Source organism: Mustela erminea, chromosome 1, assembly GCF_009829155.1.
Source record: "Mustela erminea isolate mMusErm1 chromosome 1, mMusErm1.Pri, whole genome shotgun sequence".
Classification (NCBI taxonomy): domain Eukaryota; kingdom Metazoa; phylum Chordata; class Mammalia; order Carnivora; family Mustelidae; genus Mustela; species Mustela erminea.
The window spans coordinates 39084453-39102321 of NC_045614.1; the positions used below are offsets into that span (position 1 = coordinate 39084453).

The 17869-nt window shown below is 42.9% G+C and overlaps 1 protein-coding gene across 5 annotated transcripts in view; it reads right to left on the reverse strand.

The window, feature by feature from the left end:
• FOXP1 (forkhead box P1) overlaps positions 1 to 17869 on the reverse strand; it is a 579941-nt gene that overhangs the window by 485555 nt on the left and 76517 nt on the right. For all 5 annotated transcript variants that reach the window (XM_032359520.1, XM_032359607.1, XM_032359621.1 and 2 more), the window contains one exon: positions 8246 to 8385. The gene's annotated coding sequence lies outside the window, so the exon portion shown is untranslated. Of the gene's footprint in view, positions 1 to 8245; positions 8386 to 17869 lie in introns of those variants that run through there.

Below are 17869 nucleotides of genomic sequence, written 5' to 3' on the forward strand. Positions count from 1 at the left end.
CTACCATTGCCCCCTTTGGACAGCCTTGAGGAGGATACAGGACTTGGCCATGGTCATACTATTAGTGAGACCTAGGACCAGGACCTGAGCTTCTCTGCTAACTTCAGACACCGTGCTCTCCCTCACCCACAGCAGGCTGTGGAGACCTGTATTTAACAGGTTTCCCAGGCAGCCCTTAGAGATCACCCTTTGAAAAACATGGTCCCAAGCACTTGGGGGAAGAAGGGAATGAAGTCAATGGGTCCTCGGTTCAAGTCCCGTCATCTCCCCTCCAAACACTACCCACGGGAGAATGAGAGAGAAGATCTGTAACAGGTGTATCATAGCCCCTGGCATGCCACATAAGCTCACTTCCAACAGCTACTAAATGACTATCATTCTTTATAGGTCACAGAAAGCTTGTATATCAGGTAAAGTCGTTTTATCTATATTGTCCAGAAAATTGCTTCAACTCTTGGCCAACTAGGTTAGCATCTTCTTGCCCTAAGACTCCACAGCAATTAAATTACAACAGCAGTTGAAAGCTGGCAACTTTCAACAGAGCAGAGACACAGTGATAAACCAGTGACTGGTTTATTAACCACTAGACTAGACAATGACCTAGACATACCCCTCACCCCCCACCCACATGCAATTTGTTTTATTACCAAAGTAGTCAAATTCATAAAGAAGTGGAGAAAATAGCATAACAAGTCCCATATACCCACCGCCCAGATTCCAAAATATCCAGATTCTGCTCCATTTGTTCCTTCCTGGAGATTTGTAAAGGAAATCACAAGTAAAAGGCCATTTTACCCTTCACCACCTATCAGGCAAATCTTTAAAAAAATATGGAGAGGATAAACGCCCTCAATAATAACTGAAAACACATCATTAAAAAAAAACAAAAAACAAAAAACAAACAAACAAACAAAATTCCACAGAGCATCGCTGAGACTGGCCTGCTGGCCATCTAGCCTGAACATCCATCCTGGAAGGGCAGTTGTCCCTGGAGGCCACAGACAAGGGGCCTAAATAACCTGACAAAGAGGCAGCACTTGACCTTTCCCAAGCTAGAGCCATGGGCACACAATTCCAGCGGCCAAGGTTCTCCCTTCCCGCACCCATTCTCTGGAGCGGCCGGCCTGCTAGCTCAGTGTGGCCAGCTTATACTGTACTGAGGGACAAAAAAGTCATCTGCTCAAATGTGAGGGACTCCAAGAGCTGCCACTACCAGGAGCATCTTTACCTGAGGAAGAGAACCGAAGGAAGCACAAGACAACGAGCCCACCGGCAGGGTTCCCGGAGATTTTAGATGGAGGAAAAGGCCAGTAGGTAAGGAATATTTTGGAAAAAAAAAATTTTGGAAGAAGTTATTTCCTTTTATATCACCAGTTCTATAAAAATCCTGTTTGTATATTAAGCTGCAGTTTCAAATGAGTTGGATTCCAATTTCTTCCATAAAGACAACTAACAATAAGCTACAAAATCTTCCCTGCCTAAATGAAGGAAAAGGGCCTTCAAGAACCACAGAAGGGGAAGAGGCAGCATGCCCTCATGGAGAAGACACAAGCTTTGAAACTGGCCCAACTTAAGGGAAACCCTCTTTATAAAACTTGCTACGTGAGCCTGAGCAGGTGACCAAGCCACTGGGCTTCCCTCTTCCCAACAATTCAACCAAGGGCACCTGGGTGGCTCAGGCAGTTAAGTTTGGACTTAGGTCATGATGGCAGGGTCCTGGGATCGAGCCCCACATAGAGCTCTGCGTGCTGCTCAGAGTCTGCCCAACATTCTCTCTCTCCCCTCCTCTGCCCCCTCCTCCACTTTTCAGTGCTCTCTCTCCCTCACTCTCAAATAAATAAATAAAATTCTCAAAACAAAGAAAGAAACAAACAAAATAATAATATCCAGGACACAGAGACACTGTTATAATTTTTAAAAAGATAACTAATGTGATATCCAAGCCATTGTAGGAAAATGTAACGCCTCATGAATGGGTGCTATAATTATTTGTGACAAACATCACTAAATCTCACGGAACACAAAGAGGGATGAGAAAGATTTCATCACACGACCCTATTCCAATCAACCCTTGGAGCTGTGGGGAACAGCATGTACAGCAAATCCAAGCGCCACCGTCAGAATAGACCACGACGGGTCCCACTGATTTTGTCATTCTTGAGTAAGGCCAACTGTATCATCCTATAAACATGTGCCGAGAGAACACAATTCATGTGTTCACCTACCATCACTTTCCAGAACTCTGGTTCCATGACCAACACAACACAAATAGTGAAACAAAATGTTGAAGTGAAATTAAAATGTAAATTAACTAAATGGTGCTTCGATGCACTAATTGCTCAGTTTTCTTTAAGAAGGAATTAAAATCATGGCAATTCTCAACAGGGTACCTCAGCAGCCTGCACCCAGACTAAGTGGAAATTTCCTTCTCTTAGTCTCTGTGCATTGCTTGAACCAAGTTAACAGAAAACAGATTATTTTCAAAAACAACACGCAATGTAACTTAAGTTCCTAGAATTTTACATCACAGAAGATATCATTTGAAATATAATAGTTGAATGCCTTCCTCCCTGGTACAGCTTGCTTCAGTGTATTGATAAAAACCAAGATTAATATGCAAAAGGAAATTGCAAGGAACTTGCCCTGCACCGGTCAGCACCTGGTACATGTGGGTGCCCCTCCCTTTGAGAAAGCAACTGCTCTTGGAGAGTGAGAGTCTGGGTTTCATTCTCACCCCACCACTTCCTTGCTAGGTTTTAGCCTCAGTTGATGCACAGGTAACAAGAGGGTGAGAATGGTCTCTTTTTTATCTTTTCCAAAGCTATAGAATTAAAAAAAAATTTTTTTTTAATTAAAAAACCTACAAAACTATAATGCTTCACATACATAACACCAAAACCAGATGAAAAGTGGAAAATAAACTACTTCACATCATACAATTATGGCAGATGCATGCTAAAAACCCAACCGTTACATAACCAGATAACTGCTAAACTTGTGTGTGTAGAGAGTCTCTCATTAAGAGAACAAACATACACTGCTTAACCACTGGATGCCAGGTATCCAGGTAAGTACTGGGTATACAAAGAAAAACTACAAAGACGATTCAAAAGTCACTTGCCTGACATTACTGTGTTTGTACTCGTGTCTGTGGTGAATGTGTACACTTGCCCACAGGAACTTAAGCAGAGTAATTCTGAGGTCGCATCAGCACTCAGCAGAAGACAGACTGTGATCAATTAGTGATGTCTGTCAAGGACGCAGGAATGGGCAGGAGTGGGGAAAATGTAAGATCCAAAGTATGTCAGGAATGTTCGCCACCTTTGATTTAGGCAAGGGATGCGAGGCTTTGTGTAAATGTCATGGGAACAAAAGCCTGCCCGCTACATTAAAAGTTTACTCGACAGTGAATTTGTATGTCCAGAAAAATGTGTGTATAATCCCATAAGGGGCTTAGAGGGGAATGGAACATATCTGCAATATAAATGCAGATTACCTTTATTACAAAATTGGATCATATTCTCATTCCTAGACTAATTTCCTATATCATAAAACCTATATTCAATTTTATAAATAGCATACACCAAGAATCATAAATTCAGTTAATGCAGAAATTTAACAGATTTTTTTTTTTAATAAAAGTGAGAAAAGGCTGTTTTCGAGCAAGTATCTGAAAGGACAGAAAGGGCTCTTTCTTTGAAGATATGTTTTTCCCTCTGACTCTACCTCCTTGGGGATATAACGAGAGAAGAAATAAATTTCACAGCTAATATATATGAAGTAACATGTTTAACATTATCCAATGAATTTATATCTACCTACACTATATAAATTTATCTCACATAAACTGTCATCTCCAACAGAATTCATTAAAACAATGTTATAGCTTCTGAATTAAATGCAACCTTCTAATTGGAATTTAATCTTACAATAGTAGTGGGTTTTATTTTCTAATTGACAAACGGAATAATTCATTACTTTGTCTCACAGTTCTGTCAGAAGAATTAGAAAGTAAATGTGACCTAGGTGTTGGCTGGCCACGTCTGTGAAGTACACGGGGTCTGGGGAGGGAGGCGGGCAGTGGAGTTTCCTTCATCATCCTCAGAACTCCCTGGGCTGCTCATGGGCAGGAAAAGGATGGACACTCTCACTCAATGACTAGATTACTAATATATTCCATTATCGCCACGTAAATGTCATGTTAATTTCTGATCTTCATCAAGCCAGACAATGGCTTCACCTTGGCCCCTGGCCAATTAGCTGTGTGGAAAATATTCAGCCAATTACGTTACTTCTATTAGGTTAGGGACTGGAGAGAAAGGCAAAATAAACGCCTCGAAAATACTTCAGAGATAAAATGTAAGTTGACACTGTCTTCGCATGCTGGAGCCCAAGTTATACAATCTGATAGGCAGCTGCCAGCACTCATAACTGCTTATTAAATCTAGCCTCTCTTTATGGCGTGAGTGAAGATCTGTATTTTTACCAATATTAGGTTCATCGTGTTATGAAAGAGACCAAAATACTTAAGATCATTCGCTCCAGCTTATAAAACATATTATGTAGTTTATTAAATTGTTAAAATTACTTTTCAAACTCAAAATTTCAGGGCCTGGAAGTTGAAGCACAACAAAGTGGCTCTGCCCACTGACAGGTTCCAGCACAAGACAGCTCAGGAGGGGAGCCCATCAGACAGCTTTCCAGTCCCAAAACACCTGCTACCTGCCCCCACCTCTTCCTGGAAGCTGCACCACCACTACCGCACCCCAAGACCCATGACAAAAAGGAAAAGAAAAAAAAAACGCACTCAAATTTTATACAAAAGCAAGGAACTCCCAGCCAAAACGTAGCCCATTCTCAAGTCGTAAGAAGAGGGAAGAAATATTTCCTATGGTTTTCCCTCATCCAAGAACGTTAAAAGCTAGGAATTTCATTATGACAGAGATCAAACAAGGAACTGTGGGCCAAGAAGGAAAAACAATCGATGACAAAACAATGTCACAAGGTGCTGCATTCTTACACCAGATCCTCCAGCAGAAGACAGCTTACTGATAGGGAGTGGGCAATGCCAAGACAGAGACTGAAACACAAGCCAGCAATGCGCCATCCCTACTCCACTCTTCTCAGGAAAACTCTATATGCAAATCCAGACTGTTATTATCACATTTATTAATAACACTGTGGCTAACTGCCTATTAAATATGCAGCAGACTTAACCGCTCTCCACTCTGGGAGCCTCGTGATGTGCATCAGATAGGTATCCATACCAACTTCAGCTTCATGCCAGAGAAACAGGAGCCAACTCTGATTCCCTGCTGGTGAACGGTGGCATTAAAGAACTGTCCCAAAGAGAGACCTCCAGTGCTCAGCCTGTCTTTCCTCTGTTATCCTGCACCTAAAGTAATTTAGCAGGCATGGTTATCACCTACATAGATTGAATACATTACCCATTTTCTGTCTTTAAGAATTTGCTACAATGATCTATTTGTGCACACCTTTCCTCATATGAGTTCACTTGCCTTGCATGTGAGTGCAGCAGTGTACTGTTCTGGTTGCCTGTCCCCATGACTGTGACTCTGTCTACCATGAGGACACTTAGCGTGAAACACTGCACGCAGAATTAGAGTTTATTCCAAGCCTGAAGACTTCAAATTATCAGTGGTAACCATCAGTGGGCACTTCTTTTGGTTACTTGAAAAACTGTGAGGTTCTAAAAGCCACAGGGCTGTGAATATATTTTTGACAATAAAAGGACTAACTAGATGCCAGATATATAATACACAGGAAGTTGGGTTATTGCATCACAGAGGAAGAGAATTAGTCCTCTGGGCAAACCTTAGAGGTGTGCTTTGAGGAAGAAGAGGGTGGAAAATCAGAACACATCCTCCAGCTCATCAGAGCTCAGGGACTTCCACTTCCTACTAAAAATATAGTGAAGGGATGTTTACTACCATCTGATAAATAAAAAACACTTCCTTAATATAAAAACCTGGTATTCGACAAGACCATCTTATCCACTCAAAAGAGAGATCGTTTTCATTATAGTTCTTGAGTCTGATTTCTCAAATAGCCTCACCCAACAAAATTAATGAATAAAATGAAACCTGTCTTTAATCAATCCATTCATGTGGTTTTGTTAAACTTCATACATCAATTTTATGACTGTGAGATTGAGTCAGGCTTTCTCAATACTGGAGACAGAGATGACAGGTAATCTCATGTCTGAGTTTGTTACTATTTCAGTAACTTCAGAATTCCAACCACTTCTATTAATTCTCTTGTGTATCTGAGGCAGGCCCAGGCTTTTGTCTCAACTCAACCCGGTTATGCAAAGATACCACACATTTCATAATGCTCACGGTCCAACAGACCATCCGCAGAAGTCTATCAGAGCTATGTAGCAGTGGAAAACCCTCAAAACAACTTCACAGGCGAGAAGTCAAAGTACTTCCCAGCAGCATCTAAGGAATATGAGGGAAGATCTTTATCAGCTCTAAATTCCATGACTCTATTAACCATTTCATTTTGGTGTGAACATCCTTGCCTCCTGTGTTACTATTTACTATTTGCCTTATTTCTTGCCAAGAAGGAATAATGTCAGGAAGATAGAAGACTTCGTGTTTCCTCTATCTGAAGCTTTAGAAGAATGGAATAACAAAGCAGCCCAAGCAGAAGTGAATTTCAGAGCTCACGGGCTCTTTGTGGATCAACTAGTCAATACTAACTGTTTTAAGTGCTTCACTAGGGATCTTTTTTTTTTTTTTTAACCTATGACATGAGAAGGTCAAATTGGTCTCTAACTATAAAAATCTTTGGGGTACATGGCTCAACTTGATCTTAGCTCGGGTCTTGATCTCATGGTCCTGAGTCAAGCCGTACACTGGAACCCAGAGTACAGCCCACTTTAAAAAATAGATAAAATAAAATCTTTTCGAATCTGTCTCAATAACTAAATGCATAACAATTTCTTAAGAAGACACTTATCAGAGAACTTTTACTCAGCTGCACAGGCTGGATGTCTCAACCTCTATTAACAGAAAAACTAGAAAAAAGATCCTTAAGGACAAAAGAAGTAGGCTCCAGTCCCAACCAGGCCAAGCACTTAGACATCTCAGTTAGACTGTGTGGGCTTCGGCTGCTCCATCTATTAAATGTGGGCATTTAAACTGACGATTTCTAGGGCCTTGTCAGCACTGACAAACAGGGTACTCTAACCCACCTGCTTTGTTGTAAATGTAGGAATCACAACAGAGACTAACGCACCCCATGTCAGGTAACTATTGGGCCTCCCAACACCAACATAATGCTCTTCCTCCCTCACTACCCTTCCCTCCATAAAAGGAATCTGTTTCGAATGCAATCATTCTAAGACAAAGGATATGGAGTTTATGCCAATGGTTCTCTCATCATTAAGTGCCACTGAATGCAAAACCTGAAACGAAATGGCTCCCCTCAAAGGTGACCTTGTCCTACGACAAAGCCACCACTGAATGACGTCAGACTTTTTATCCGGAACACCTGGCCTCGACCAATTACTTTCTCTGACAAAGGCAAGTCACAATTGCTTGCTCGTTGCTGCGAGAGAGACGCCGATTGCCGAAGAACGTGGCAGATACTATCGAACACAGAAAACACGTGTGAGAGAGAAAGATCATCACGTCCCTCGTGCCCTCCCCTAACGATTACAATGAGTAACTTGCTGAGGTGAACAATGACTGAGAAAAATGCTCATAAGTCTTTCCGAAAATCTTTGAGAACCCACAGTTTTCTCAAGAACCCTCATCATGGGGGAAAGCTGGGGATGAGACCTTCTTAGTGAGCAAATCAGACCTAAATTCCCTCTGAAACTCAAGATGAGATTGTTATACTTGTAGTCCATGGTGGTTCACCGTTTACTGAGTGATTATAGGACCCAAAAAACAATTATTCTTTCAGTTATGCGTGTGGATCAGAAGAATTAAAAAAAAAAAAAAAATGCACACAAACAAACAAACAAAAAGTTCTCCTGTGTCCTATGGTGCCTTTCACAAATCCTCAGATCATTCCAGGAGTTACCTGAGAGGGTTACAGCAGACAACAACAGCGGAGCTGCTTTCTTCTTTTAAGATGAGAATCTCACACCCTCAGTGTGCCATTGTTCTGATGAACTTAGGACTTCTGTCGGTTTCCTGCACTGTGTGTTACCCCTGCGGCCACGTTTCTGTCTTGTGAATTTTCAGACAAATACTCATAAACATGCACTTACCCTTTTGGCCAGCAAGCATCACATCCACCCGTTCATGGTTGACAGCAAATCAGAGAAGGGATCGAAGCCCTCACCATCGCCCAAATGGTTTTTTTTTTTTTTTTTGGAAACTGGAATTGTCAGCAAAAGGTCCTGGGACACTGCAATACAAAAATATTTTTTACACATAACTAAGATGTAGCTTCTAAAACCACCACTTCCTTAAACTTGAAAACAGCAAAGCAGACATAGAATCTAGAGGTAGGGGAAAGCACCTTTAAAATGAGGGTATATCAATATATCAAATGTGATGCTGTCAAATATGAACCGGAAATACTGTTTTGAAAGATGCATTTACCAATGACTTCAACACATACACCGAAAGATTGTTGTTTACTGCAGATCTTGTGCAAAGTATTTTACTTACTTTTTTTTTTTTAAGATTTTATTTATTTATTGGACAGACAGAGATCACAAGTAGGCAGAGAGGCAGGCAGAGAGGGAGGAGGAAGCAGGCTCCCTGCTGAGCAGAGAGCCAGATGGATGCAGGGCTCCATCCCAGGATCCTGGGATCATGACCTGAGCTGAAGGCAGAGGCTTTAACCCACTGACCCACCCAGGCACCCCTTTTACTTACTTTAGCTTTAAAAAAAATACCAGGTCCCATTATAGAGTGCTCAGGTCACAAGAAGGTGTTTTTAACTCAAATATTACGTGGATAAGTATACCATTTCCTAGTAAGTATCTTTTCCAGAGGATGAAAATATATGAAAATTTAAACAATACTATCTTAAAATACTTTTTAAGCAATCATGAACCTCATTTCTCCTCCAAAATAGTTCTAAAAATGTCTAAGAGTTACTTAAGGAGCATGACTCAGGGACATATTTCCTCCAAGAGGCAACATACCATGTCATGGGCAGGTGGTCCCAATGGAAAAGCCTTTATGCTGGACCTCATCTCATCACCAGCTGTGTGGACCCAGGAAAGCTATTGAATATCTCAGGATTCCAGCTACTTCATGGACAAGGTCAGGGCAGTAACTGATGTTCCCCAAGTCCCTTCCACCGCTTAGCTTTGTTCAGGGTTTTCGACAAAGAATACGTATTCCAAATAAGCTAAACTATTTGCTTCTCCTTTTAAAATTCCTGATCAAAAAGATTTTTATCACGTACCATTTTTACGTCAATCTGCCATCAACACTGAAGATGTGCTACAGGCAGAAGGCTTTGCTCATGCACAGAAGAATTCTCACCCTGGCACCAGCGCCTGACCCTGGTGAACTGCCCCCCTTGGTGGCTAACAGCACCCCTTGGGTGCCCACGGAAGGCTTCCATTTCTCTCCACAAAGGACAGCTCCAACTACTGTGGCTATCTGCCCAAATATATCGCACCTGTTTCTCAAACATTTGTGTGTACAAGCATAACTTGGAGTCACCCAGCAAAAAAGAAACGGGCTGAGACTGTTTACCATCTTTAGGATAAAAACCAAACTTCTCTCTGTGGCCTACAAGGCCCTGCAAATTGGTCACTTTCTACTTCTCTGCCACTTCCAGCCACCAACCCAATCCCCAACTACAAGTTACAGGGGTCTCCCTTCCATTTCAAGCAAACTGTGTTCTTCTGTCCCAGGGCTGGAGCACTAGCTTCTCCCGCTACCTGAAATGCCCTGAGCTCACTCCTTACACAAATGACTCTTTCTCTTCACTGGGTCTTAGGGGCAAAGGCCACTTCAAGAAGGCTGTCCTGCCTACCTACTTAGGCTAGATCCCTGGTTACTCTCAGTGAAATCATCCTATTTGCTTTCTCCAGAGCTTTGGTCGTAATCTATAAACTTTTTTCTCATTTATTCACTGGTCTTCTCCACTTGAATCTAAGCCCCACAAGATAAGGGGACTTCTCTGTTTTATTCTCTCACTCTACTCCAAAACTTGAGAAAAATGCCTGGCTCATGGCAGGCACTCCAGACAGATCCACCAGATCAACAAATGAATCAACAATCGAAAAGAATTCATTCTTCAGCAGCCTACAAAAATGTAATTGCTAGGGACTGAAAACCCACTATGTGCTGGATATGGTTTTAAGTATTTTACAACAGTTCTTTCATTTATTTCTATTCTTACAACAAAGTTCCTGGTAGACAATGTGATAAGCTTAATAAGCAGATAAGAAAACGCAGGCAGAGTCTTAGTAACTTGGCCAACATCACACAGTAGCACAGCTTGGACTCCACAAAGTGGGCGCTCCTGAGCACTCTCTATTTTTCCAGCCAATACAGTAAGAGAAACATTGTGAGTGCCTACCTTGTGCTCGACACCCTTCTGACTCAAGCTCGCTGGAGGTTCTTGTAGAAAATACTCAGCCTCCCTGACCCTGAGCTTCCTGCTTCACACAGGGAAAGCTGAGGACCCCCCCCCACCCCCCGCAAAGACCAGGCAGACAATGCAAGGGAACAAAACAGGCCAGGGGTAAAGAACAGGGAGGGGGCAAGGCACAAGGACGCAAATTGGAAAAAGTTTTCATCTTAAAGAGGGCAGCCAGCGCCCGCCACAAGCAAGTGTTGCCAGAGCAGAACAGAAGTCCAGGCTTCACGAGCTTTCAACTGTATGAACGAAGGCAGTGATCTAGGTGACTGTTTTGTGAAATTTCATCATTTTTCAAAGATGGCAGCTAATCTTCTAACAGCACCCATGCAAAAGGAAAGGAAAGGAAAAGGGAGGGGGAAAGAAGGAAAGGAAAGAGAAAGGAAGGGAAGGGAAGGCAGGAAAGGGGAAAGGAAAGAAAGAACAAACCTACAAGTCCTGTGCCAAATGACTACTGAAGTCATGCCACGCCTGTGAGTCTAGAGGGATTCTGAAGCGCTGAGAAGCTGTACAGCTGAACATAGAAAAACAGAATAGATATCTAGACAAGTAAGGGCATTCCAGAGGAATTATCTTGAGCAAGTTTTAGAAGGATCTGGAAGATGCGGTGGAAAAGGCATTTCACAAAACCAGAATGTCAAATTCAGAGGCTTGGAGGTGGGGAGGAGAAGGCAAGTCACCCCAAGAAACAGCAGAGAGGAGAGAGGGCTAATGGGAGAGTTCGTGGAGCTTTTCTTTTCATTTATGCTTGAAGAAGCTACAGGTTCCCACCTAAGACACAGGCTGGGCAAACAGTGCTCTAAGGGTATACTCATTAGTGCTGTCTTGCTTGATATCCTAAAACATGGAAGTTACCAGGCACAGGTGAAAATAAAAAACCATGGGGCCCCTGAGTGGCTCAGTCGGTTAGGCATCCAACTCTTGATCTCGGCTCAGGTCCTTCTCTCACAGGTTGTGAGTTTGGGCCCCATGCTAGGTGTGAAGTCCACTTAAAAAAAAAAAAAAAAAAGAATAGAATACTAAAAAAGAATACTAAAAACTGGTGGCTCAGTGCGTTAAGCCTCTGCCTTTAGCTCAGGTCATGATCTCAGGGTCCTGGGATCAAGCCCCGAATTGGGCTCTCTGCTCAGTGGGGAGCCTGCTTCCCTTCCTCTCTCTCTGCCTGCCTCTCTGCCTACTTGTGATCTCTCTCTCTGTCAAATAAATAAATAAAATCTTTTCAAAAATAATAAAAATAAAATAAATAAAAAACTAAAAATAAAAACAAAAACAAAAAAACAACTACCATTACAGTTTGTGGAACAATTTTTGGGTTTTTTTGTATATGTTTTAAGGGTCCAAGAGACCCAGAACTGAATTCTATCTCCATCAAGCTCTACAACTCTAACCAAACTACTATATAAATAATACATACTATAATTCTTATATGTATCTACAGTACATATCTATAAAATACATATACCATAAAAATACATATACACTAGATTTCATACATTTACATAATACATGTATGTATATACCTTTAAATACTATAAAATACGAGCTCTGTAGATCTAACCAAAATATTGTGTAAACAAGATATACTGTAGTTTTTATATGTATTTAGAATATATAGCCTATTAAGTACATTCTATATACACACTACATACAATACATACATATATATACACACACATATATATATATATGATACAAGCTCTGTAACTCTAACCAAACTTCAAAAACTAAAAAATATAGCCACTGAAGTTTTAAAAAATCTAAAAATTAAAAAAAAGAAAAACAGAAGAGAAGACAGATATCCAAATAAATTACCCAGAAAACCACCCAGAGGCAAAAACAATCTACCTAGAATTGTATACCCAGAAAAAAAAGATACCTTTCAAAAATGAGGATGAAATAAAGATCTTTTCAGACAAACAGAAGTTCATCACCTCTCTACAGGGACCTTCAGAAAGATGTATTTCAGGCCAAAAGAAAATGATTTCTCTGACTTAAGAAGAAAGGGGGAGCCAAAATAACAAACCCATGAGTCAATGAAAAATAAATGCATCAAAATGATGAGCGTGTCTCAAAAACAAAAATAACATTTCTTACATAAAAATAAACTTAAACGTCTGGCAGCACATCACATGTCCCCTAGCCCAGGTCCTTATTTACAGGGCGGCACTCCCCACCACCAAGGCCTTGCTCTGCAAACCTGAGTGTGCCACCCAGGGGCACGGGCTTGAAATGCATATTCCTGCCCCCCCACACCCAGTCCAAAGAGTCAGGGCCCAGGAATCTGCATTTTGGCCAGATGCCCCCAGGTAATCAGGATGAGGCTGGGTCCTTGTCACACTCTCCACCCCCTCAGGGCCAAGAATTCCGGGTATCAGCTCCAGGAGGTCACAGGACTTTGCTGTCTTCCCCTTCGCTGGTGCCCCGGAAGAGCACCCTGGCTCCGGGGTCAGCAGCAGACCTGCCTCAACCCTACTAATCGGGAGTTGCAATAAATTAAAAGCCCATTACATTATTTTAGAGAAAAACCTAGAAGTGCTGAAATATTAATTGTGCCATATTCAATCTGTTTTCCTAGAGATTCGAAAAACCAGATTACCATCTTGGGGGTCATTAGAAAGAATGAAGCTTGCTCCCGTCCCATTTACATATTTTAAAATGCATATATTCTTGCAGTGGCTGCGACCCAGACTCCCCAGGTCCCGCGACCACACCACAGTCTAACCATGCTGAAAGAGGCCAGGCACACCACAGGGTCCTGCCTGGTTTTTTGTTTGTTTGTTTGTTTGTTTTAAGTAGAGGAACCAAAGCCCAGGGCCTGTGGTTGCAAAACAGCTCCACGAAAAACAGGTAGAGACAGCCACAAAACAACCCTGGTGTTTACTTGTTTTGTTCTCCCCTGTTTATTTTTCCCTGAAGCAATCCTTGCTCGGTACAAAAGTCTGCAGGGAGCTGGGGAGAGCAGCTGTGGTTCCCTGAGGCCAAGACCTAGCAATCAAGTTGTTTACCAAACACTGCCAGGCACCGGGAAAACAACAAGCTCCCAGGCTGCATTTGCATCTGCTTTTCAAAAACAACCTCCGAAAGTCTAGGGCCTCGCCTGGTACTTCCTTGTATGGCTGAGGACAACTTGGAAATTAAAGGCACAAACGGCATTAGCTATTAGCACCCGTGGCCTAACTGTAATGCATTATTCCATTTCTCTGGCATCCTAAGAAACCTCCTAAAAAAGGAGGGACTGCAAGTCCGGGGAGTGCAAAAACAGTGGGTTGATACACAGCACAAAGTCCCGCCTGGCATTTCCAAGCAAGCTCCCAGAGGCCATCTCGGCAAACAGTCATCATCTGCTGACCATCCAACATGGCCGGACATCCCGCAGTGGTTCTCCATCTTGAACAAGCACTCACATCCCCAGGAGGGCTAATAAAACACAGGTGGCTTGGGCCTTCCACCAGTGTGCCTAATTCAGGAAGCCCAGGGTAGGGCCTGAGAATTTCTAGAAAGCTCCCAAGTGAAGCTGGTGCTATTGGGGTCGGCACCACACTTTCAGTACCCCTCTTGGAGAGTCAGATGCCTCCTGGCCAGCCTCAAGACCTGGGAACCGCTCTGCCACCCTGACCTCTCCCATGGGTTATCTGAGTGAATATGGCAGTGTCAACCCAAAAGAAGTTCAAAGAACAAAATCCAGTGCATGGCTTTCCTCATGTCTCTCCAGATCCTTTGCACAACATCCCCACCCTGACCCTGCTCTGTGCCCTGGAAGGCTGCCCCGTGTGGACGACATCAACAGGCACCCTTGCCTTCTGGCTTCCCAACCAACGGAGGTCTTCTCTTTGGAGGATGGAGAAGATGGGGCATTTCCAGCGAGGCTTCCTTCCCGGCAATGCAGGTTGACAAAGTCCCTCTATGAAAGGTCACAGCTCCTGCCAGGGAGCCCTCTCCATAAAGATGCAGTCTCCACATCCCAGTAACCACTACCTGCACTTCTCTAGGCCTTCCAAGACCAGAAGAGGGAAAAGCCCCCTTTTTCCCAAGGGGACCCCGACACAAAGCTCAAATTCAATACTGGATCCCCCCCACCTTGGTTTTAGACTGCTAAACCTGGAATTTCATACAGCCACGTAATGTAAACACGCATGTCTCTATGTACCTAGACACATGTACACACACAAATGGACATACCTGTGAATGCACACACACACACACACACACACAAAAATGTACATATGAATGTAGACATCCATAAATGTATGTGTTTACTTTTCTAGGCAGTTATATCTGATTGGTCAGAAGACCCGGAGCCCCAAGGCCAAGGCCAACCAACTTGGTCAATTCCCACGGATGTTCCTTCAGGTCCCATGTGCTAAAGGAAGTACGGGCCCACTTTGTCTCATCAGTTACACAACCTGATGGGAAAGAGAGCATTTCTGAGAGCTTCAGCCCTTCTCTAATTTCTTAACTTAGTTTCTTTTGTTGCAAATGGCACCAGAATAGAAATGGAACAGAAGGGGGTGGAGCAGACTCCATCATCAGCTCCCAGGAGTGACTTTCTGACAATGCTGAACGCGGTTCAAAAAGCACATTGGCTGCAAAAAAAAAGAAATTAAAAAGTTAAAAAAATAAAAAATAAAAGAGGTGTGTGCGGTCAGCTCACAAATAAAATGCCAATCTGCCTCAATTAATAAGGCTCAGAAAAGAAGAACAAATAATACTTCTGTTTGGGGCACCTGCATGGCTCAGTGGGTTAAAGCCTCTGCCTTCGGCTCAGGTAATGATCCCAGGGTCCTGGGATCTAGTCCCACGTTGAGCTCTCTGCTCAGCAGGGAGCCTGCTTCCCCCTCTCTCTCTGCCTGCCTCTCTGCCTACTTGTGATCTCTGTCAAATAAATAAAATCTTAAAAAAAAAAAAACTTCTGTTTTTAAAACAATAATCACCTCAAATGTACCCTAAAGAAGCTTCTGTCAGAAGAGTTAAGTTCTAAGGTTCTAGTAAAAATGGACCCAGTTTAACCAAATGGGTCAACTACACCAACATTCTTGGCTTCAGCAAGCCCACCTGATTTCACTTCAATTAAATTCTCTAGCGCTAACCATTGTACTCTTGCTTAACTTTCACTAGCAAGATCTCTTTCAACACATCAGAGGACTTGTTGGTATCTATGCTCAAAAACAAGCTTTTAAGTAAACCCACTAGATTAATTAGAACACATGGGGAATATGGTTTCCATGTAATCACTTTTCCAGTTCACTGAGGCTCAGCCAGAAACTTTCTGTGTTTGTTTATTGTTCTTTCTTCACTAAAAATCTTAACAATCCATTTAAAACCTGGAGGGTTGTCTTCCTGTGGCTTCTATGTGTCCCCTTGCCATGTCTCCTCAATAAGCAGCCTAGCTTACGTCTGAACACTGCCATGGAAGATGAGTGACTTCTGGAACCCCCTCTACAAGGGAAAGGGGCACCTTAAGTATCCTGCTACCTTCTGCAACCCCAGAATCCCCTTTCTGTACAGGAGGAACTCCACTCATCCTTCACCTTGGCTCCAATGCTCACTTCTTCCCACTGCCCTCCTTTACAACATCATCAAAAATCCAGAAACTTCCCTTTTTCCTTAAAGATACTCTTCTCAACTTTTCCCAAAGCCCTCTTCTCAACATCTCAGGACTTCAGGCAACCAAGTCCCTTTCTTACAACCAAGGTACTGCTCTGCTAATACCTTGCCCATCATCTGCCTGAAAGAAAAAAAAACCATCATCCCTCTCCACTCTGATTCCTTCACCCTTCAAAAACCTTTTTTTTTAATTAAAGTCAGAGAGCTCAAGCGTGGGAAAGCACACATGCCACTAAGGCAGGGGGAGGGCGGTACAGAAGGAGACAGAGAGAGAGAATCTTAAGCAGGCTCCATGCCTAGCACAGAGCTCAACGTGGGGCTGGATCTCACAACCCTGAGATCATGACCTGAGCTGAAACCAAGAGTTGGATGCTTAACCGACAGAGCCACCCAGCCACCCCAAAACCCTTCTTCTCATGACGACATGAGAGGGAACCATTTTTCCCAGCCCAGCCATATGGTCTTTAATTCTAAGTGTCAAGGACACTCTTCCACACCTTTTCAGATATTTTAGTTTCTGGTTCCAAATTTCTGTCTAGATCCTTCCAATTTGGCCACTTCTATCAACCTCAATAGTCATGAAGATAGTCCTTCCAACAGCCTGGCTAATGTTTACATAAGGCCTGATACAAACAAGTCACTCAAAAGAAAAAAGAAAAAAAAAAAAAAACTTTTCAATGAGTGACTATGCATCTGGTTATCTTAAAGCGTCCAAAGCCTTTGAGAAACTGTACAGTGCCACAGCTTAAAACACAGGTTGTAGAACAGACCATGTATGTCCCATCCTAGCTATGCCACTTACCAGGTGCAACTCTGGGCAAGTTATACCTGAAAATTGGCATAATATTTGCCCATATTCAGTAAGGGCTCATTAAGTGCTAATGAACCACTACAACTTCTCTATACTTGAGCGCATGGCCAAAAACTTGGATCTCAACATCCTTTAGAAACTGCTCCACCTCTAAGACCTTCAGTGATGAAATTCAGGAACAATTTCCCACTGGGCCACCTCTCACTGGGTCATTTCTCCTGAACTTGCTCCTGGATTGTACTGAGGCAAGCCACTGCCACCTCAAGTCTAAAACTCCTCACGACCCAACTTTCCCTTTCTAGGGCCCCTCTCTTTTACACCATCTAAGGTTCACGCCATAAAACTCAGTACCCCAAACTGCCCTGCATCACCCAGGATACCCTTATCTTTTCTACCAACTTCTTATTCAAGCTATTTGGTTCCTTCACCAGAATAAGTGGGGTGAGGCAGGGGCTGGGAATGACTGATGTTTTATATCCTCAATACCCACACTACAGTGTCTGGGACGGAAGGTTTGGACATGTGGTCTTTATCTGGGGCCCTTTCAGGGAGCCAGGAAGAGTTCCCATAAGCCTACTTGGCACCCAATCTGTGACAAGTATCTACTTAAGAAACATGGAAACTCCAAGTTCAATTTCACCAACACCTTCCACTCAATGGCTCAGAAGACTAATGTTCCAATCCCACTGGCAAGTCAGGCTAAGCTAAGTGGGCGGGGCTTGTAGGAGGTGGGCCTTCTGCTGGTAAGGCAAATGGCACCTCTGTCTCTGAGGCCCAGGGGAGCCTCAGTAGCTCCCTGGAAGAACAGTCAAGAGAACAGAGAGCTGGGTGCCATCTGGGCTCTTTATAAGGCTTTTGTGGTAAACA